Below are 23,160 nucleotides of genomic sequence, written 5' to 3'. Positions count from 1 at the left end.
TTTATTCCTTTCTTTGTGAAGATGGTGAAGGACCTGGAGGGCAAGGCTTGTGGGAAGTGGCTGAGGTCCCTCTTGGTGTGTTCAGCGCAGAGCAGAGGATGCTGAGGAGTATCCTGCAGCTCCTCACAGGGAACGGAGGGCAGCGCTGAGCTTTGCTCCCTATGACAGCGACAGGGCCTGAGGGGATGGTATGGAGCCTGTCAGGGGAGGGGCAGCTGGGGGTGAGGAACAAGGTCTTCACCATAGGGTGGTGGGCACTTAAGAACCAGCCATACATTACCTGTCTTTCAGCCTGGTTCTTCAGGCATTTGTTGATTAAGCAGCAATTCTGGAAGTCTCTTGAACCAAGATCTACAAGATAAAACCCAAAGTTTACTGCCTATTCCACAGTCTCCAAAAGGTCACAAGAGCTTTTATGAAATCTGATGATTTATCTGGTTTCCAGATTAGCTTCTTCCCAGAAAGTTTTCTACAGAGCAATCCCAGTTTCTGAAACAGTCTAAAGGACTTCCATAGACATATTTTGCATTCTAGAGATAGTAGGTCAAGTACATTATTGATTCTCTTCTGGTTGGTCACTTAAATCCAGGGTGTAAAAAAAAAAAAAAAAAAAAAAAGAGGCGAACAATATAATTTGGAAAACAAGCAAGTCTGATATTTATGAATTAGAAACATATATTTAACATGCTCAAATTGTCTTCCATTGGACCTATGGAGAACTTATGGATATATAAAATGCTGCAGACTGAAATCTCAGTGGCTCATGAAGCTACTGTTGATTCCATGTACAGATTGTTCAGAAGTAACCACCAAATATTGAGCGTACATCATACTTAAAACTGGTTACTTGAGTAAATGTATGAGTCTAGAAAAGATAGTTGCTTATTGTGCTCTGTTGTTTATATGAGACTACAAAGAGGAAACTCAGAATAACTTCTTCTTTTAATAAAAGAGCATTCTCTCACATAGGGGCTCTAAAATGTATATACACCTAAATTACTCTGTCCTGGGTCATACTGATGACTGCTTTTAAACTCACCTTCAAATGTTAGAAATATTTTATTCCTTATTTTTAATTTAACTAGTATATTTATTGGTAATAAACATGGATAAATAAATAAAATAATAAAAATGTACTAAGGCATTTCTCAAATAACAAAATATGATTAAAAAATCATATATTGCTTATATTGTTTCAGAGATGAAACTGCATACACACGATGTAAAAAATATATTAAGTAATCCAGTGTAATCTGGGTAATTATTTTAAATGCTTACTCCAAACCCCTGAATGTGTCAGCCTACAAGTCTACTTCCTCTGTTTTTCAATCTGCAAGATCTGCAAGTAATTTAGTCTTGTTTTCACAGAGCGCAAAGACATTCCATTTGTTTACACTAGAGACAAATTTTACTCAATTGACGCAATTCCATTGATTAAATAATGGCTTTCTTCCTCACTTTAGGCAATTTCAACCTTATATCATGACATAAAAGAGGTAAGTGATTGTCATCTGTGTTCATAATATGTGACGGGCAGATTATCAGGTATGAGCCTTATTGCCTAATGACAGGACCTTTTCAGGGAGTGATTTAAGTCTGAATGCTCATAACTTGTTCTGAAAACTAGGCAGATGATTAAATAAGTCAACAAAGGGTCAACTATAGGCCAACTACAGGTGATTTAACTGGAGAAATCTCTATGAAATAAAGCAGATATAATTTGTCCAACTTACACATTAAAAACACTGCCAAGGACCAGCTTCTGTTTATCTGCCACCTTCATGATAACATCTCCTTAGAAAAAGTATTGAATATATCAGTATTGAATGCATCGGGGAAAAAAAGGTATTTTTTAAAGGGAAAATATGCAAGGACTTCCATATTCTTCCTCAGCATGGAGTTTCATCTTACAGGGAATAAAACACAAAATTAGCTGTCGTATTTGGAAGAAAATAACCCCCCTGGCAACCCTAGTAAAATGACTATCACTGTAATGCCTTTCACAGAAATAGTAGCATTTGCCCTAATGTGCTTCCATACTGCAAATCATGATAGCCTGACTTCACCCATCCACAGGCACTTGAGAACACTAATAGATAAGATGGGTTTGGAGGGAGTCCTAAGCTTTTGGGGGAGTGGAGTGGTGGGTGCTGATGCCTGCTATCTGGTGACAGCAATAGAACTCAAAGGAAGCTGTATCAGAGCAGGACCAAGTGGGAGTTAGGGAAAGATTCTGCATCAGAGGGCAGCGAGCATGGCCCTGAGCTGCCAGAGATCAAGGAGCATTTGAACACACCCTCAGAAATACAGTCTGATTCTTGGGTGGAGCCAGGAGTTGGATGCAATGATTCTTATGGGTCCGTTCCAAATTGGAGCATTCTGTGATCCTAAGCTATCAGCCACAGTGTGCAAACCCAAGGCCAGCCCCATGCCTTGGCCCACTGGTGATCTCCGTGGAGAGGCAGGGAAGGCCTGACACAGGAGTGGGGCTGAGCAGAGCTAGCACAGTGATACTGCTATCCTGTGCATCACCTCTAAGACTACCAGACACGGCTCTTTCAGTCTTATATCAGTGAAGTACCAGTGACATCTAGTGGATAGCTTTTCTGTAGTTCTGTTTCTAACGGGGCAAAAAGATGTTTCTTCAATTTCTTTGAGGGAGGCTACCGTGCAAGAACAGCAGATTTAAAAGGGAACTTTAAGGATTTCCAAGACCATTCACCTCTCCAGTGCAGAATCGACTGTACCTAAGTCTTTCCTAACAGACTCTCTCATAAACAGATTTCAAAACCTTTACATGATGGAGCCACAGCTGTGTCAGCCACGCTTCTTTCTGAGTGCCTCAGCAACAGTTTAGACTGTGAGACTACACTGAGTTGCACTTCATGCGAGGTTATTCATACCTACATGCACCTATATGTGTCTTTTCATGTCTAGGCTGAATTACTTGCTGCACCATAGAACACTTTTTCCTCCCTACACTTTTGTCCTGCCCACGAGAAGTGTGGAGAATGGAGAGTGCTTACACCTCACCTACAGTTATCTGGGTGAGCAGTGGCAGCATGATGTACACATATTCTGAATGGGTTTGCTGCCTACCTAATGAGTTCTCTTTGCAACACATGCAACTACAGCTTCTTAGAAGTGCATGCTTTATCCAAAACTAAAACTAAGAAGGCACAGATGAAAAAGGAAAAAAAAAAAAAAAAAAGAACAAAAAAAAAAAAAAAATAGAGACATCCTGGCAACAGAACAAGCCAATCTGCAATATCTTGTTCCAAAGAGAAAAAACACAAATCTACATTACTCAATCTCACGTTCAGAAATAGCTTCAAAAAACAGCCCACTAAAAGCACACAGTTCCCTCTGAAGACTTTAGCTCCAAAAGCTAAGATTTAGCAGAGATGCATGCAACAGTAGCAGGGATCTTTACAGCAGAAAATACAAGGCAGCTGCAGGCTGTAGAGTGTAACTTACCTGCATTTGCCTGTATCCAGCTAATCCTTTCCTAAATAACACTGCTCAAATGATATTTCATTTCTTAAACTGTGGTACGGACTTGTTAGATTTCAGCAGTAATTCCAAACACTAAAAACATCTAAAAGCTATAAAAACAACAGTAATTTATTTTCTGAATAAGATTCTACATAAGCACTTTACAGACACTCGTGAAACTTGCTTGAAAAACACAAAGCTTTTCTTAGCCAGTGTGCAGAGCCTGGCGGCTGAGGCTGCTGTGTGTGCTTCACACCACGCAGCAACATCTGCTAGCAGTTAATTTGCAAAATGGGAGACTGTCACCACAAAATGTAGACCTTTTAAAATAAACACGAGAAAAATATTACCAAGCAAAAAATAAAAGTGCATAATAAATATAAGTGGGTGGTAGCTGCATGCTGGTATAGAGGATTTTATAGGGGATCAAACAAATCACCGCACTGAAACTGCCCACCACAGTTTCACATTCAAGAGAATGCTGCTGTCAGGCTGAGATCTGGACCTCTCTCATCCCCATCCTTGCTGTTTTATCCTGTAAAATTGTCGTAAGTACTTATTTACTTCCATAGAATGGTAATATTAAAAATATAAACCTCAAGACCCAAATTTCCAAAGTACTCCGTCAGCACGAAAGGCTTAATCTATCTTCTTTATGAGCTCTAGCTATAGACAAGCAGATAAATATGGTCTCAATATTAGATGAAATATGCCTTAAAAGCAAAGTCAGATCTCACTTACTAATCTTCAGTGGAAGGGTTGTTCTCTGATGGACAAAATTACTCGTATTAAATAATGGGGGCTGGAGAAAAAAAACAAAGCTTTTTCCTTATGACTTCATACTTCTGAATATGAACGAAAAAAAAGAATACATCTGCAATTTTAAAAAGGAAAAAAAAAAACAAAAACATAGCAAATAATTCATTTTAAAATGTAGGGCAAAAATTCCAATGGTCCAGGTAGTACCAATGGGCAAAGGTTGTGTTGCGAGCCTCTCTGAATGAGGTTGAGTAGATGTTATGTTTTGGAAATGTATTGAAAGAAATAATCAACTGTTGTATGTTCTAAAGTCAGGAGTCACAAGCTCCACATTCCACTGCTGTTTGCATTTAACTGGGAATCACATTGGCAAAATGAACTTTTCAGCTACCACTGTCACTGTGAGGAAGGGAACTCCCATATTGCGTTTTTTCCTCAAAGTTTGGTGCTGTAGAGATCTTTGCACAAGTTTCAAGAAAAACTGTTGCGGCATCCTTAGTCATGAGAACATACTGACTCATACAGGCCAAGCTCTAACAGCAAAGATTGTTGATTGATCACATGAGATTCTACATCATGAATTTTTAAGGTGAAGGGTTTCAATATTTTTGCAAAACGAATGCAGAGAAAGCCATTTTCATGGCTCCAGTGCTACTCTGAGCAATGAAAGCTTTCTCTTGGCTATGGGCAGAACTTTCAGGTGCTCCCAGCTATTCATAGATGTTCACCAATTCTGAGTCTCACCTCAGAGAGGGAGCTGATGTAGTAATAAAAACAAAATGAGACATTCATTTGCTGAGGGCTATCCATCCTGGCCCCCGAGCAAGGCTGAGCTAACCCCAAAGGTGCAAGCTACACATGAGTGAAGAGGGTCTCTTCTGTAGAGAGGGAGGCATTTCATAGATTCTTAAGGGGAGTGCCCTGCCTAGTGAGATTTTTGGCCCATAGAATGCCAGGAACTGCAGGAAATGGTACTCCATGAAACAAAAAGCTCATTTTTGCAGGCAATTGGAAGTATTGCAACTGATAATACTCAGGTCAGATGTCAGAGAAGGTCTGGTGCCAGAAGAGTGATATATGGCTGGCATGAAATGGCTTGGGGTGTCACCATCACCTTCTATCTGAAGATATCAAAGACAGTCAGACACAAACAGATAACAACCACTCACACTTGGAGATGCAGGAATTCCAGAGCTTCCAAATATTTCTATCTCCAAGGTAGTTCCAATGAATTAACCCTTGTAGAACCTGTAAGCATGCAAGTATATTTGGTTACTCACAAGCTAAAAATAGGAAAACAGAAGAATAAGATTCTGACAAGCATTTTAATGTGTGCTTAGTGACCAGTTTTGTAGTTAGATTTGATGAGGTGTACTAGTCTAAGTAGACCTAGCAACACATTTCCCTTTGCTACAGGGAGTCCTGACAACCCCTGTGCCTCAAGGCTGTGTCTCAGTACCTCACAAAGCTCCTGATTAGCCTAAGCCTGAGTTAACCGCATTAAAGCCCTACTGTTTCCCTGCTTCTGCTCCTTCATTGTCACGATTGCATCTACTTGCCCATCCCCATGTTTGCTCTTATGTTAGGTGAGGTCAGAGCACGACATTCCCTCAGGCCCCTCAATACTTGAAATGTTTACATACACGAATAACTCTCTGCCATCCGGCCAAGCTGAATTAGAGCTCACTTGACTGAGCCTCTTGCGTTTATTTCAAAGCAGTGATTTTTAAACCAAAGCTGTCCATATGGGAACCATGCTGTGAGTTGGCTGTGATTTTGCCCATAATCCATAGGAATTGTAGGTTGGGAATAGCACATAATTTAACTATTTTACTAGAAGTTCTCACTGTCCTTTTATTATTACAAAATAAAGTTGATGATTCAGCCAGGCATATAACTTTAACAGTCTGATTGTAATTGTCTAAGGGGCTGGACTCTTTCAGATTAAGTGTAGGCATCTCACATCCGTACAGAGAAAACTAGGGGTCTTCTCACTATGGTAAAAGCAGATCCCTGGTGGTTGATCCAACTTACAAGCTTTACAACTCCAGATCTCTGTATCCCTGCTCTGCATTGCTTCTCCATAAATTGCACTGCTACATATTTTCAGAGTTAGAAATTATCTTGCACATTTCTCCTCAATCATTCCATGTAGGCAATTCTCCCAAGAAGTATTAAAAATGCTATATTTACATAGCCTGTTTTGAAACTGGGAGTTAACTGTGAAGACATACAAAAGTCACTGCAGCTTTTGCTCATATACTTGTTGTTTAGACTCCAGAACTTTATTATGTCTGTCATAGGGTATCTGTCATCAGTTCTCTTCAGAAGCCCAGCAGGGTATCCCGAACAATACCAGGCTCATAGTACAGAAGAAGGTTACTTTCTTCCCAAGGTTTTAGTGGCAAAGTCTCAAACAACATAAAGAAACACTGTGTGTCAAAGCCCCAAACTAGAGGGGAAAGAAAACAAAAAGCAAACAGAAAACAGCTTTTCCACCCACCCATTTTTGCTACGAGTCCAAACTCTTCCTGAGTTATGGCAAGCACCCTGGAAAATATAAAAATTTTCCAAATTAGAAGATCATATGTCCAGACCAAAATTCCTTTCTAAAGAAAAGCATAGAAAGTCCCTTGCATTCACTGTCTACTCCATCAAAAACAAGAAATGATTGCATATCCTTTTCCCTAGGATCCTATGGGATGAAAGAGGACTTCATGGGACTGAGCCCAGGACACCATCCATAGCTCTGCTCTACAAGCAGCTGCTCCAGGATCACTTACATTCTGTTGGTACCCAGCTGTTTTGATTGAGGAACATCATATTAATCTGTGGACTCCTAATCCTTTCACACAAAGGACCACGTTCTAGAGTTTTTCAAATTACTTTCACATTCTTTATTTAGATCTCAGAGGAAAGAATCCACAGATCTTATCTCAACCTTGGCATGTAAGGACCTTGTTGCTGAATTTCATCACTGCTTTTTGAATCACATTATAACACTAGGAATTATGGGATTATTTTAGGCTCCCAGATACATTTTACATTGACTAATTTATTCTGATTTCCCCTTCATGAATGTTTGATGTAACATATGAGATCAAGGGTTTATAAGAGTCTAAAGATATTAAGTTTTAACCTAATCATTATTGTTAGAGATCTGATGGAAACTCAGACTGACATGCAGCTGGGTATTGCTAATACCTGACCTCAGACCTGAGATGGTACATTAGAAGTGCTAGTGAAGTACCTGGTCAGCAGCTTTGTGAAAGGAAAGTTAATGAACTAGTACTATATGTACTCTGCTGTGCATGTAAGCTATATCTGGCTGCCACGTGTGCCCAGAAGCAGTTCTTTCTCAGAGTATGCTGAAAAGCTCTGTCACCACAAGTCAGGCGCACCCTTAATATTTTTCATAAGGCTCCAGAGGAAATTAATGTTGGTCCTTCAAGATTATAGCTATTGTATGATAAAAAAAAACCCAACACCAGCTGCATCATATGGAAAACAGAAACAGATCAGAACAGAGACAGGTAACATAATCCATATGCAACCGATAATTCAAACACGGGTCTTGATGTTCAGCATTTGACAAAATGATTGAGAAGGACAGGGCTCCCCCCCTTAAAACATCCCAAATCAGTGAGAGAAATGAAAACAACTCAAAAATGTGCAGCCTGATTGGGACAAAAGGTGAACTGTAAAAAGGGAATAATTATTACTGAAGGTCCTTAACCAGGTAACAAAGCTTTCATGGATCAGAACTGAGTCACAAGCCAGAGCCCATAACACTGTTGGTTAGTGAGACACAAACAACATCACTAGTGTAGATCTAGAGATCTAGCACAGACCAAGAATGCAAGAGCTTGGCAAACAAGGTGGATGTATCACCACCTCTTCTTTACAGCAGCACCTGTAATACAGCTGAAGAACTAACACAGAGCATTCTGATAGTGACTTGCCCAGCACCCTTCAAGGTTTCCCAAGGTCCAGAAATAGAATCCAGACTTCGTGTGTTGAAAACCAGTGTTTCATTTTTAAAAGTTCATCTCCTCCATTGACAGTTATACTTACAGCATACAGAAAATTGGCTCCTACATCTTACGTATGCAGTGCTATTGTGGAAACCTTCATGTTCCCTTCCCAGCTTGTTTGGTTGTCTGAAAGGCCAGACTCACCAACTCCCAGTTTGGACTGCTCCCTGTGCTACTCCCAGTAGAGAAAGACAGGTGGACAGATGGAGGTGGAGTGCAGTCAACATGTCTATTTCTTTGTTAGTCAAACAGAAGGTTCTGGTTTTTAGGCAATATAGAATCTGTCTCACCTGTCAGAGTGCCAGCTCCTCACAGAACAACAGTGGCTCTGCAGTGAAGTTACACATGGCTGACTTTTTTTGTTTAAAGTAAAATGCAACACATAGGACTTAAATACCAAATCTAAAGTTTATCCATTACAAGTGCTTCTCTGAGTCAAGGCCTAATTTATCTCAGTGAGGTTTACACTAGAACATACGCAACAAATCTGCAAGTATCAAAATGCTTTCCGTGTAGCACCAAGCTGAGCTTCTGAACACACAGCAGATACACAACAGCAAGACATGCTCTACCCTTGCCAGGACTGCCAACTTTATCCACAGGATCAAAAGGCACTCAGCTAATAAGATGACTAAATGCTTAAAAAAATGACTCAATGAGACAGGGAGATAAAAATCTTGGAGCTGACTCCCGTGGTGTCATCAATATAAAATTGGAATGATGCAGCAGTGAGTCAAAACCAGGACATGCTCAACAATGTATGTAAGGGCTATTTCTTGAAATATTGCACATGAAACAGGGGAGAGGACCAAAGTGAACTCCTCAGACAGCATTTTGGGTGAATTATCCCTTCTACCTTTTAGATCTGTATTTATTTGCAGGCTCTTTTTGTGAAATAAGGCAAGGCTGGCTATATAGAGACAGACTCCTTTGTGGGAATGGAGAAGGCATGCTTGTAGTGAAATCTTGTGCTCAAAATTCTGCACAGATTATTCAACAATTATTTATGTCAGTAACTTGTAAATGCATTCCTTAGATCTCAGCTCAACTCAACTGTTACAAATGTTAGTAGAGCTGTACAGAATTTGTCATTATCTACACAAAAATTCCTCTTAAGGATCCATCATTTCCTCTGTATTCTAATTTGCTATGTTTTACTATCTCCAAAGTCTCATCAGCAGAATTCTTCTTTTAACCCAATTTCATATCAAAGGAAGTTCTACCTTCATTAACACACAATTTATCATGGAAAGAATGAAGATTAACGACTTTTTATCTGCCTGAAAAGGAATATTCTACCAACACAGCTCAGCATGCCTGTAACAAGTAACTGAAACAAATTGTCACGTGACATGGGACTCAATCACAGAAAAGATCCCATGCTTTGCTGAATTTAGAAATCTTAGCAGTCTGTTCGTTGCATAGCTGAAAGGCTTCACCAATACAAAACAAAGGCCTCAAACTGGGGTCTTGGCTATTTCAGAAAACATCCTACAGCAACATGTATGGCAGACACACAGCTGGTTTCATACATAGGAGTCAGACATGATAATTTAAATCCTCAGCCCTCTGATCCTGACTGTTCTCTGTCACCAGAGCACTTCAGCTTGAATCTGTTCCCAGATGCAAGACCCAGGTCACCCAATTTAGTGATGAAGAGACTGGGGTTACAAGTTGCTGAGCTGCTGCATAGGAAGCTCCATGGTGGCAAAGAAAAGTTTCTTTCTCTTTCCCATTCTCTTTTCTGACCACATCGATGTCTTTGGGAGTGGGAAAGGGAAGACTAGCACCTCATTGTATCCATTTTCCTTTCCTCTCCCTGCTGGCCATGTGCTGGCTGTGTGCTTCCCATGTGGTCAGTTTCACGTGATGGGAAGTCCAGGGAGCCTCCTTGCCACCCACTCCACCCAATCTGGTATTTTCTGTGGGAATTAGTCCCCACATTAAAGACATGTCAGAGTTTTCACTGGGATAGAGTCAATTTCCTTCACTGAGGCCAGTATGATGTTGTGTTTTGGATTTCTTTTTTATGAAAACAATGCTGATAACGCACCAACCTTTCAATTACTGCAGAGCAGCAGCTCTTCTCTAGGATGTTCCAGCTTCTCATGCTGCTCTGCCTGTGAGGAGCTGGGGATGCACAAGGAGGTGGGAGGGGATACAGCCAGGACAGCTGACTCCAAAGGGATATTTCATAATAGATCATGCCTTGCTCAGCAATGAAAGCTGGGAGAAAGGAGGAGGAAAGGGAACTTTCAGACAGATGGCATTTGTTTTTCCCAAGAAACCAGTACATGTGACAAGCTCTGCTTTCTGAGAAGTTGTCTAACATCTGCCTGCCAATAGGAAGTGGTGAATTCCTTGTTTTCTTTTCTTGTACACACAGCTTTCACTTTACCTAGTAAACTCTCTTTATCTCAATCCATGAGTTCTCACACTTTTACATTCTTATCTCTCCCCCAATTCCACCTGCAGAGAATGAGCAAGCAGAGTAGCACAAAATGATCATAACTCCATATCCACACTTTTGTAATGACCTATTTACACTTCTTCATCCTATTTTTTTTTAAATAATGTAATGATTTTTTTTTAATTAAGGCTCTCTCTTACACAAAATAAATTCTTTTTTTTTTTTTTTTAAGTCCAAGTGACAAACCTTTTGAACCTTCTGACAACTGCAGAAACAGAATCTTGATCCAGACTAGTGAGAACTCAATTCAGACTCCAGAATTCAAACTAGAAACAATTCATCAGATTTATGCCTTACCTGACACATGCTTTCCTAGCTCATAAATGCATGACATGCATCATCTAAGAATAAAGTCTTCCACCTCAAAGAGGAAAAAGAAATACATACAAATAAAGATCTGCGTGGGAATAGTCAGTTCTGTTCCTCTCTGCTTAGCAGTCTGAAACTGCTGCCTCAACATTACTGTTTTCTCAACTTTAGCTGCACTCTGTCCTTAGATGACCCAGACTGCTACGAATCTAGCCACTGTACATTTGATACAGAATACTAAAAAAGTGGTGTCATTTTTAGGCAGTGCTAAATCCAGTCTGACCTAGATAGAAAAGCCTTTACATCCCATTACTAATCCCTTTGGTTCCATCCAAGCCCTGAAGCTTGTAAGCAAATAGTGCACGGACTGTAAGAAAAGCAGACAAACAAACAGTTTCACAGAATCCTGAAAACTCTGACTTCAGAAGATCAATCCAAGTAACAACAGTCTTCATATTATCAAGAGGCACATTTTTCTGTATTGCCCAAATGCTTTCAGACCATCCTGATGGCAAATAGATTTTTCTCTCTCCTCAGAGTTTATTTCTTTAGGACCAAATTGGAGCAACAATGTTTTCATTACCTCTTCTCAGTCTTCTAAAAACGTACATTTTGCATGAATGCTGCAAGAATTTTAAGAAGTGTTACCATTCTAAAATATTTTGCTTCAAACTGACATTCCACTCAGCATTTTTTCCCCTTAAAAGCACGATTCTCAGCCACAGCCACTTCATCAGCACAGAAGCAGTTGACTTTCCCACAGTCTCTCCAACGGTCAACCTGGACCAAGATGGTTCAATTTCATTGGAGTCAGCACCTACTGAGCAATGTGGTTTAGGTTTCTTTTAAGCATTCAAGAGCATTTTTCATAATGCCAGATGGCCTTGCAATCAAAACCTTCATATTTGGCAATCCATTTCCAAGTTCCATGCTGTTGGTGTACATGTTTGAATTTGAATGCACAATACAGAAGCCACTTCAGATTTTCTCAAAAAATAAAACAGATTGCCTCTGTAGTAACAAATTATCCAATTGCATTAACTGTCCTCTGGCTTCCATGTGCTTTTCCAAATATTACGTGAAGAAAAGAGGAAGAGAAAAAAGAAAGAAAAAATTCTTTCACTGCAGAAATTGTTCCTTAATTACAAACAGGACACCCTTAAGCCAAGAACTGAAAAGAAGGGCAATCTATACGACCTTTCCCCATAATTTTGCTTTGAAATAAGGGGTAGGCAGAACCAATTGATGTGAACAGATTTAGTAAGATAAACACCAACGGCAATTTTTTATACTTAAGAACACTAGGTCTTCTCTAGGACAAAGAATAGGAATGGGAGAACTTGTTATGTATTCTTGCAAAACGTAGTATGTATTTAAAAAGAAAATATTTGCTTATCAGTCGTGGCTGTATAATATCAAACATACGGTAGCTACATGATATTTTAACCTTACCCCTAAGCTACAAGGAAATTGAGTAGATAGTTGGTTTTCTAGTGTCTTAAAAGTAACTAAAGATGAAAGGTCATACTTACGGAGAACAGCAGATAAGCTGTCCAACAAGGCCAGCAGAGACGAGGAAACATGCCTCATGTGCAATGGATATCCTGATGTTTGCACAGAAATATGCCATAAATGTAACATTTACCAGTGGTTTAAAGTATCCCATGTGAATAAGTAGTGGAATTTACACAGGAAAGAAAATAATATGAGAGACTGATTCAGAGAGGAAAGAGATGACTGTGTTAACCCGCTAAGACCAGTTTTCATTCACCGAGAGTGCTGAGGTGATAGCTGAGCCACTCGCCATTATCTATCAGTGCTCTTTGTTGATTGGTGAGGTCCCAGAAGACTGGAGGCTTGCCAATGTGACTCCCATCTACAAGAAGTGTTGTAAGGAGGATCTCGGAACTACAGGCCTGTTATCCTGACCTCGGTGCCAGGGAAGGTCATGGAGCGGATTGTCTTGAGGGAGATCACGTGGCATGTATGGGACAAACGGGGGATCAGGCCTAGCCATCATGGGTTCACCAAGGGCAGGTCCTGCTTGACCAGTCTGATCTCCTTCTATGATCTAGTGACCCGTCTGGTAGACGAGGGAAAGGCTGTTGATGTAGTCTATATCTAGACTTCAGCAAGGCCTTTGACACTGTCTCCCACAATATTCTCTTGCAGAAGTTGGCAGCCCATAGCTTGGATAGGTACACTCTTGGCTGGATAAGGAACTGGCTGGAAGGCAGGATCCAGAGAATGGTGGTGAATGGAGCTAAATCAGCTGGCAACTGGTCACAAGTGGTGTTCTCCAGGGGTCGGTGTTGGGGCCTGTCCTCTTCAATATCTTTATTGATGACCTGGATGAGGGCATTGAGTGCACCCTCAGTAAGTTTACTGATGACACCAAGTTGGCTGGAAGTGTCAATCTGCCTGCGGTAGCAAGGCCCTACAGAGGGATCTGGACAGGCTGGATAGATGTGCTGAAGCCAATGGGATGAGGTTCAACAAGGCCAAATGCCAGGTCCTGCGCTTTGGCCACAACAACCCCAGGCAACACTTGGCAGGCTTGGGGTGGAGGGGCTGGAAGACTGCCTAGAGGAAATGGACCTGGGGGTATTGATTGATGCTGGGCTGAACATGAGCCAGCAGTGTGCCCAGACCAAGAAGGCCAATGGCATCCTGGCTTGCATCAGAAACGGTGTTGGCAGCAGGAACAGGGAAGTGATTGTTCCCCTGTACTCAGCTCTGGTGAGGTCACACCTCCAGTACTGTGTTCAGTTTTGGGCCCCTCACTGCAAGGAAGACGTTGAGGCCCTGGAGCGGGTTCAAAGAAGGGAGACAAAGCTGATGAGGGTCTGGAGCACAGGCCTTATGAGGAGTGGCTGAAGGAGCTGGGATTGTTCACTATGGAGAAGAGGATGCTCAGGGGAGACCTTATTGCACTCCATAACTACCTGAAGGGAGGTTGTAGTGAGCTGGGAGTCAGCCTCTTCTCTCATGTAACTAATGATAGAACTAGATGGAATGGCTCCAAGCTGCACCAGGGGAGATTTAGGCTGGACGTTAGGAAATACTACTTTTCTGAAAGAGTGGTCAGGCACTGGTATGGGCTGCCCAGGGAGGTGGTGGAGTCACCGACCCTGGTGGTGTTCAAGGAACATTTGGATTTTGTGTTGAGGGACGTGGTTTAGTTGAGTACTATTGATGATAGGTGGATGGTTGGACTGGATGATTTTGAAGGTCTTTTCCAATCTTGGTGATTCTGTGATTCTGTTTTAATTAACTTCATGCTCAACTACCATAGTCACCGGGCTTATGACAGTATGTAACAGTCAATACAACCATATTTCATTTGAAAAGCAAATAGATGGCCTGCACAGAGACATCCAGCCTCAGAACAGTATCAAGCACATATTTTAGCCACAGTGATTTTTGTGATGGCAAAGTGATGAAAATGAAAAAAATATTACTAGATTGCCTGACCTAGATCAGTGTCCTCTGAAATAACAGATTTCCGTAGACATGGATTTGCAACTCAAGAAGAAACATATGGACATTTTAAGGTGCTCACTATTGAAAATTTATCAAAATTCATAATAACTACTTATTTTCATCCCTTAAAATCACTGATAGCTGTACATTTCACTGCCTTTTTCTGAAAGCCATTAGAGCAACTGTTGCTAACAATTGCAGAGTGAAGGATTTTTGCAGTAGGTAAAACACTGCCACTCAAAAATTACAAATGTTACTCAATTGGGCCACCCATAGACATTGCTGTTTTCTTTCTGTGATTCACAGAACTAAAAGATATATCCCCCACTCAGTGACAACACACAGAGCAGCACAGGACCAGGAATGCAGAGCTAGCACGAGGCAGTGATCAGTCCCTGCTGGGCCCTCAGTCATGCCCCAGTGCTGTCCTGAGAGCCCTTCCATGCACCATCATGAGAGTGGCATTCAATGAGGACAAAGAATGGGATTCATAGAACGCACTCCTACAATGATCCCGAGTCACAGACTGTGATATACTCTGGAGAAGAAATGGTGAATGCATGTTGGAAAATCTCCGATTTAATGGAGGTACAAGTTCCAATTTGAATAAACTCCGTTTAATGTGATATTCCCTCACTGTTGACTTGCAATACTGTACTTCACATTAATTTTTATGAAATTTTATATAACTGCAGATTTGAGCAGTCCCCTTGACTTCCATAAGGTTGGGGTTTATTGCACGCTGGCTGGTTCTCTCCCATGCAGCATGCAGTGTCTGTAAACTTCAGGTTAATTAATTCACATCTGGTTTTCCACTAGCAGAAACACTAAGTTCTACAGTCAACTAGATTAAAGTACTTTGTGCTCTCGCTTATCTAAGAAAGAAACTAGTGCATCTTTGATTTTTAAATCTACGTTCTAAAACTCTGATGCCTTGTTAGAAGCCCAAGGGTTATTAATTTTAAAAACAGAGAGTAGAGTTTAATGAATAATGAATAGCAGCTGTTGGAAACAAATCTTTGTAGCCCTGGGACTGTCTTTCCCTATGTTACAATTACACTTTGATTGACCTCAACAATAACTAACAAGCATGCCCAGAAGGATCATAAACCAAGTATATACTGTGTCTAGATAGGGTGTAAAATTTCACATCAACGAAATGCTCACTGTCAGTCTAACTTTGTCCCATCATACATAAATCAGATTTGCAAATAGAGCTAAGATGCTCATTTTCCTAGGGTGCTCTTCACTAGCAATGAACAAGGTTTAGAAAAAAAACACTAGCCTGTGAGATGGCTTACCTCTGAAGAAAAATTCCTGTCCTGACAAAGAGCGTGGGATTCATTCATATTTAAGGACCTGAAGAAGGAGAGACAGATTTCCAGATTCAAACAACAGCTCCATCTCTGCAATTGGGAGGCTGAAAGAAAATGAAAGTTGGGCTGTTGGAGCACTTGATGTATTTTCTTTATAAGGGACTGTGCTAGGCAGCACTTGGTGTTTTTGGGGTCTGTGTGGCATGCCCGTGGAGTCCATTAGGGTTTAGTATCTCTATCACAGTGTAGAAACTGAGCTTAGGATCAAAACAATAGGGAATAGAAACAGAAGGACAAAACATCTATACATGCAAAACCAGAAAGATCTGGCTTGTATAGTCCAGCAAAGAAATTACTCCCAGCTTTACATTTTGTCTTATCAGATAGGAACTGTGGCCTATAGCCAAATAATTTAGGGATGAACCACTGATGAATAAAATGCTTTGGCCTTGAGATTTATCTACACTCTCAGCTTTTGAGTGCATTTATCCTCCCTCACCAGGTTAAACAGAGAAACAATCTCTCTTTCACCATATTAATGGACTTCTCCTAATTCTCCCACTTAAAACAGCTACATACTGTTTGAATTATTATTTATATTGCTAAACATGGCTAATTTGTTTGCCACCATTTCTTCCTGTTCATTGTTACAAACCCCAAGTATTTTTACAGGCACTTTCTTCAGGCAGACAGCAGAGAACACTGAATTACTCAGATGCCAAAATATCCCAGGTCCAGCTTTCCAGCTTCAAATTCCTCGATGCATCCCTCTGAGACCACATCATGGTACCTTGCACAAGCTACACTGACCAAGTTGGTGCAGAATGCAACCAGTGTGCACCCCACTGCAGAACTAACACTGCATGTCCTGCCTCTTTCCAGCAGAAAACAAGGTCAAACACATCCTATCTTTTTGCAGCTTCCCACTTCATTTAATGAGCTGTGAATAAAACAGATTGCATGACAAACATCAACATAGATTCTGCCTTCCCTTTTGCTCAGGCTTCTCTTGGTCATGTTCTTTCCAGCTGACTTTTCTGCTATAAAATGGTTCCTTATTGATCTCAGAGTTTTAAAGAGAAGCTATGTTAACAGAGTTTCCTGATCCCATCCATTTTTGCAAAGAATTTCTTAACAGATTCTTATCTGATCAGAAATGTTTTGCTCAGGGGAATATATCTTCCAAATGAATGTAATCCCACTGACTTCAGTGCAGTCAGAAACGTCATCAATTAAAATACAGTGGTGATGCCTCAGTTCAAGCCTCAGGATGGCAAGTAGAAACTGTAGCTATGGTATCATTTCAAAAACAATTTACTGTTCTTCCTGGCATGGAGAGGGGAAAAAAATAAAATAAAGTAAAAACATAGCAGTACTCACCAGGATAAAAAACTACATGGCTCCACCATCATCCTCAGCCAAAAGCAAACCCCAGTCTCTCAGACCATCTCCTGCCAGTGCCTCAGGCTGACAAACAGAGCTCACAGCCTGCTCTAACTTCTGACGGGTCCCAGCCCAGGTGGATGGATTTAGGAAGTAAATTCCAAAGCCAAGGTCAAGTGTCTCTGGCTGACTTCAGTTACAAGTGCTGTGTTAGAGGAAGAGAAGCAGTCTCCTGGGTAACCATTTAGGGCTTTTTAGTTAAAACTCCCACTTCAAATTCTACCCAGGAGCTTATTAGCAAGGGAGAGCTGATCTGAAGCATTCTTGGCATGAGGCTCCATGTTATGCACAAGCTCTAGTTTCCAGTGGTGTCAATGCACAGCCCTGTGTGTGTGTGTGGCAATGACATAATACAGCCTCGAGGTGTCAAAGGCATAGATATCTGTGACGAGGTTTCTCCTCTGGACAGAAAAGGCTCATTTTTCTTTATATCAATGGGCGAGGAGGAAGGCAGATATTTTGTCAAAGACTTTCCTTTAAATGCCCTGGATATCACTGGTCTTTGAGCCCTTACAAAGAGCTTATGGAACTGCTCTGTGCTTTGATTCATATAATTTGCTGATCTCATTCTGATGAAATTAATAAAGTTATGTAAGTGTGAAAGCAGAGAAGTTTTTTTGGCTGTTTGTTGTTGTTTTTAGTGGATTTGAGTTATTTTGGTTCTTTTTTTTTGGGGGGGAGGGGGGCAAGAGTAGAGGATGGGGGGAGGGGAATCACATCAGCCCCCAAACCCTCGTCATGTGAAGGATAGGTAGGATGCCCTTGAGAAATTTTAGTGGATTAAATGTCTTTCTTTGCTCTACACAGAGCTTATTTCTGTCATGCCCCATAAAAGCTTATGGAGGTCAATTCATTTGTCTGCACTTCAATTCAGGACAGAGCTATATAGAATTGTATTCTTTGGAAAGCCCATTTAAAATCTTCTCTCTTCATTTGCTTTTTTGGTACTCCTCTTTTGGCCATAATAACATAAACAAACAATTGCCTTTAGGACTGGGCAAGAAACTGAAGCAATACTTCACTGTGCTCCAACAGACTTTCTGGGACAACAGTATTTCAGCAGAAATACACAAATTATGTGTACTGAAGCTTAAGTAAATTCCTACACATGTAAAGGCAACTAAAGTTACAGATAGTTTTAGTGTGAGAGCCTGGCAGAACCAGCTCTGACACACAGGCTGCCTATCAATTTATGAGTAATACAATGTAGTATGGATGCCAATTAGGTGGGTCTGGAGATTTATTCAAATCTTTTCTATGATGGAACTGATCCATGTAAATAGGAGGCTACGTGTTCAATTACCAAGAATGCATCAAGGTATTTCCAGCTAAGTACCTTCTTCACAAACAAGCCAGCAGGAGGCTCCTGGTCAGTGCAACAAAGCTAGAGATCAAAAGACCACTCCGGTTAAAAAGCGTTCTAAGAGAAGAGGGTCACAAAAGCTATCTAGGGAAACAGACTGACAGAAAGACTGAATGAGAGATTACAGAGCAGGAAAGCTTCCTTCTACACTATACTACGAGCAGCAAGCATTAAGGAAAATTCAAGGTTGTGGAGGAATAATATGAAAATATACAATACAATGACTGCTCAAATGGCTATATTCTTGAAAAGGCTTAGCAATGGCACACTTAGTAAGTACTAAACTCATAACTCATTTAGATGTGGTCACTTAAAACCTCGAATTGCAAACTGTATCTTTTAGAAATAATATTGCAGTTCTATTCACCAGCTGCGCAAAATAGCCACAAATATTAAAAAAAAAAAAAAAAGGAAAAAGAGGTGCCTATGTACATCAAAACAAAATCTTAAGAAAAATAAATGAAATTTAAATGGAATACACCTACGAATCTGAATGTGCCTCCCTTAGGATTTTCGGTCATTTCAATTGCAATAGGCTAGAATATGTTTTAAATGTATTATTCATCCTTTTTTTAAATGAGTAAAACCCCCTTGGTTTTGTCAGCAAATGCTGAGATATTCCAGCCCTGAAACTTTTATCATATACATCCTGATGTGTCCCATATACTGCATCCAGCACATTTTACCAACATATATTCCACCTGCATTGTTGGGGAGGATACATGGGTTGGACTTGGCAGGACTGAAAATAAACTGTAAAAAGATTACGGAGATTAACCAATTACATAGAACTTGAATCCAGAAACACAGAACTCAACAAAAAAAAGTTTCTATTTGGCAAAGATGAATTCCCTGTATCAGACCCTGTTGAGATCACAATAAAAAACACAACACACAATCACAATAAAAATATATTCTTATTAGGACATAAACACAGGAAATGCCACATCATACTGCTGAAGTATCTTGAGAAAGATATCTTTCAAGAGAAAAATATCCCAAATGCCTACCAACTACTCCATGTTAAAAAGAAAACAGAGGTCACATGTGAATCTAAAGAATAGTAAGTTAATAAACTATCCTCCTCCAAGCTTCCAGGAGAAGAAAAACAGAAGGGGGTGTTAAATCCTTGAATAAGTCTTCTATAAAGACAGCCAGAAATGATGCCTTCAGCCACATGAAAGAGAATAGAGGGATTTCTCTTTTTAAATTAGTCTTTATTGTGTGCTTCATAAATCTTGATCACATGTGGTATTTATTACAGGGATTTATTTTTTTTCTGCCATAGCCCTGTGTCATGCATTTGGTGCTTTCTATTAATTTAAAAGGGAAAATGTCCAAAATTCCTTCAGTTCCATGAATGAAATTTTATGGCTCTGGACAAGGTCACAATTGCAGCCGAGAAGACTGCAGAAAAATACAATATATGCATTCATTAATTCAGAATCAATGAAGTAGAAAAAAAATCTAGATTGTGTTATTCCATTTCCCTACTTTATCCTTGCACAGATATCTTTTTATAGGTAGGATGGGGATTTGAGCATAATGAGATTTTTTGTGCCTGTGTAATTTCAGGACTTGCATTGCTCACACTAAAGCCCACCAGAAAATTTCCATTACATACAATTATTTAAGCCCCTCTACAACTGACCAAACCCTTCACAAACTTGCCAAACAAGCAAAGCCAATTCACAGATTGACACAAATTCACCTCCCCACCGAGGCCATGAATCAACACGTATATTAAACTAAAAAGAGAGACTGGAATGACCATGGATAAACACATTCCAAGCTTTTTTTTTTTTTTTTTTTTTCCTTCAGCTGGAAATTGACCCACATTTGGCTTGAATTAAAGATTCATTGCAGTGAAACAAATAACTAAACGGAAAGATATGAGTCCCTTTGAAGAGCATGCAAATCAAATTTGGGCGATAATTAGCAGCAGACAATTGAAACCTACTGTTTATTTGCACAGAACCTGATGTTACTGAAAGGCAGCTTGAATTTAGGCACACCGAGCTGAGTGACTGAGTTTTCAGGAATTAATTTAACAGTTTAAAATCTGAGGTAAAAACAACCATAATTTTTCTAAAAAAGAGACAGATGTACATGTGCTTAAATATTTCATTTTAGCTACTGTCCCCTATTGCAGTTACTGCATTCTCAAGACTCTGTATGTTGTAATTTTTTCCTTAGAATACTCTTCTCTTGGGAGAGTGATGCATAGTGATGCCATAAGTAGAAAGGAGAATAAGCTGCTCATAGTTACGTTATAGCAAAATACTACCTCCTATAATGTCTGCCCAACTTAGTCCCTGTTTAACTTGGTTTGCCAGGAAACATAAACGCATGTGTCATCAGCTGTGTGTTTGGTGAACCAAGCAGTCTTATCTTGAGAAGTGTTTGGCCTCAGCATAAGAGCTGAACTACACAAGTTTGACTCTTCCTATAGGCATGTTATTGCCTCACTTAAATCTGATTTCCACAGTGACAGGGATGATGGCAGGACCACTACTACAGCAGGAAACACAATGTCTCTTTAGGCAGCAACCCATGGGAAGCACCAGCAAGGAACCACTTGGCCAAGGAGAGACTCCAAGGCTGGTCATCACTCCAGCCCAGCTCCACAGGAAACACAGAGTTTTCTCTGCAGTAACCCACTGCTTTTGCCTCCAACACTGCTGTTGCTGGAGAACTTGCAACACTCCATCCCACCTATACAGCAAACAGCTGGCAGCTTAAGGATAACCGCTGTCCCAATCTCATCAAATGTTACAGATGGCACTTCTGAAAGAGCTGATCTATCCTCACATGTAGCACACTGCTACTAAATTTCCATACTACTGAAGCAGAACAATGTCTGTTAACGCTAATATTGCATTATCACAAGTAAGATTTTTGGCAAAAATAATATTGTTGCCTGTTTCCTTTGGGAAGCCTATATAAATAATACCAATAAAGAAAAAAATATATCTTGACTAAACCAACCAAACCCTATCTGTTCCCACCCCTAGAAAATAAAAGCTTTGGGACACTGTAGAGTACACTCCTTTATACACATAAAGGCAGGTTAAGAGCAGGTTGGTGGACGTTTTCTCCACTGGCAGTATCATTTATCAAGACTGCACCTTCCTCACCTCCCACTTCTTCCTACCACACACTGCAACTCACACATCTTTCATTTCAGGTAGCCAGACGAAACAACCAGCTCACAGAGCACACTGTGGCTAAAGGGAAGCAAAATGTCACTATATATAAGGACATAACTGCAGCCTTAGACTAAGAGTGGCATAGGCACAGGAGGTAATGTACTGAAGACAAAGTCGCTCCTGAATACCCTTTCCCACCTGTTTCCAAGCAATTTACTGACATAATCTCCAGTTCTGCTCCTTTGCATACTGTATGTCACCTAAAAACATCTAGTTCCCACGGCTTTTTATCATAAGAGCCTGCTTTCACACTGTACAGCTTAGGAACTATCCTAATACCACTGTAAGCACACTTTAATGCCTTAAAGAATAATTCACATAGCTGCCACCAGATGACCCCCTAAAACAGAAGCAGCGCTGTGTCTACACAGGCATTAAAATCAATCAAACAAAAAAACTACACATCTGTTAACAGAAATGAACTGAACTGGATTTTAAGACTGACCAATATTTTCTATTTTATGCTTCACTGAGTGCAGAGAACAAAGGAAAAAGAAGACTCAGTTGAGTAACAGAGCTGAAGACAAGGAGAGGGGGTTGCACGTTACACAAGGCTCTGTTTCTAGGAGCCGCACGGACTGAAAGCACAGACCTGATAAACACTCCTTCCAGATCTCACCTCAAACAGCAAAACGAGACGTTGGTGGTAAGGCCAGAGCCCCATGCAGACACCGAGTACCAGTGAAAACTTGCTCTTCCCCTGGCGGCAGAGGAGGCATGGCCACGCAGGCACTCCTTGCAGAGGCCCTGAAGGTGGACCACCACCATGAAACACATCATGGCTTCCCAGAGGAGCAAGCAGCAAGAGGCCTGCTGTGAGCAGGGGAGTGGGCATAGGCCGCAGCATGAGTTGCTTCCCTCACCTCGTGGAGGAACCAGAAAGTGGTGAGGGACCCACGGCCTCCACCCATCTGGAAAAATCCCGAGAAATGCCCTTTTTCCCAGCCCCACAGCTCTTGAATTTTTGAGAAAAGCTTCCTGTCCCAGATGGTCGAGTATGCACAGTTAGAATCTTGGGCTTGCATTTTAAGTATAGTGCATCGTTAAATTTACGGGAGATTCAGAGAAGCATCCTAGAGACCACTAAAGAAAAGCATCACTCAGATCTCTACCTTGAAATTTGCACTTACAATTCTTTTTGGTGACAGACTGTGGAGACTGTCCCCATTCAAGGTGAATTGGTTTTAACCCCAACATGCTGCAGGCTTCCAAACCTTGTACCACCAAACGCCATTGCTGCTGCACAAGATGGTGATTACTACACTGTTATTACTCTGGA

At 40.7% G+C, this 23,160-nt stretch overlaps 1 long non-coding RNA gene across 1 annotated transcript; it reads right to left on the bottom strand.

Annotated features, from left to right (window-relative positions):
- Window positions 1-279: 279 nt before the first annotated feature.
- LOC146544900 (uncharacterized) lies at window positions 280-6,811 on the bottom strand. The gene is made up of 3 exons (XR_014881751.1): window positions 6,758-6,811; window positions 5,424-5,502; window positions 280-351 (listed from the first exon to the last, which is right to left on the bottom strand). It is a non-coding gene; the product is annotated as an uncharacterized LOC146544900 (long non-coding RNA).
- Window positions 6,812-23,160: the final 16,349 nt, after the last annotated feature.

The sequence above is a fragment of the Meleagris gallopavo genome, chromosome 2 (genome assembly GCF_905368555.1).
Source record: "Meleagris gallopavo chromosome 2, MGAL_WU_HG_1.1, whole genome shotgun sequence".
In the NCBI taxonomy this organism is placed as follows: Eukaryota; Metazoa; Chordata; class Aves; order Galliformes; family Phasianidae; genus Meleagris; species Meleagris gallopavo.
This window is presented reverse-complemented; position numbering and strand designations above follow the sequence as displayed.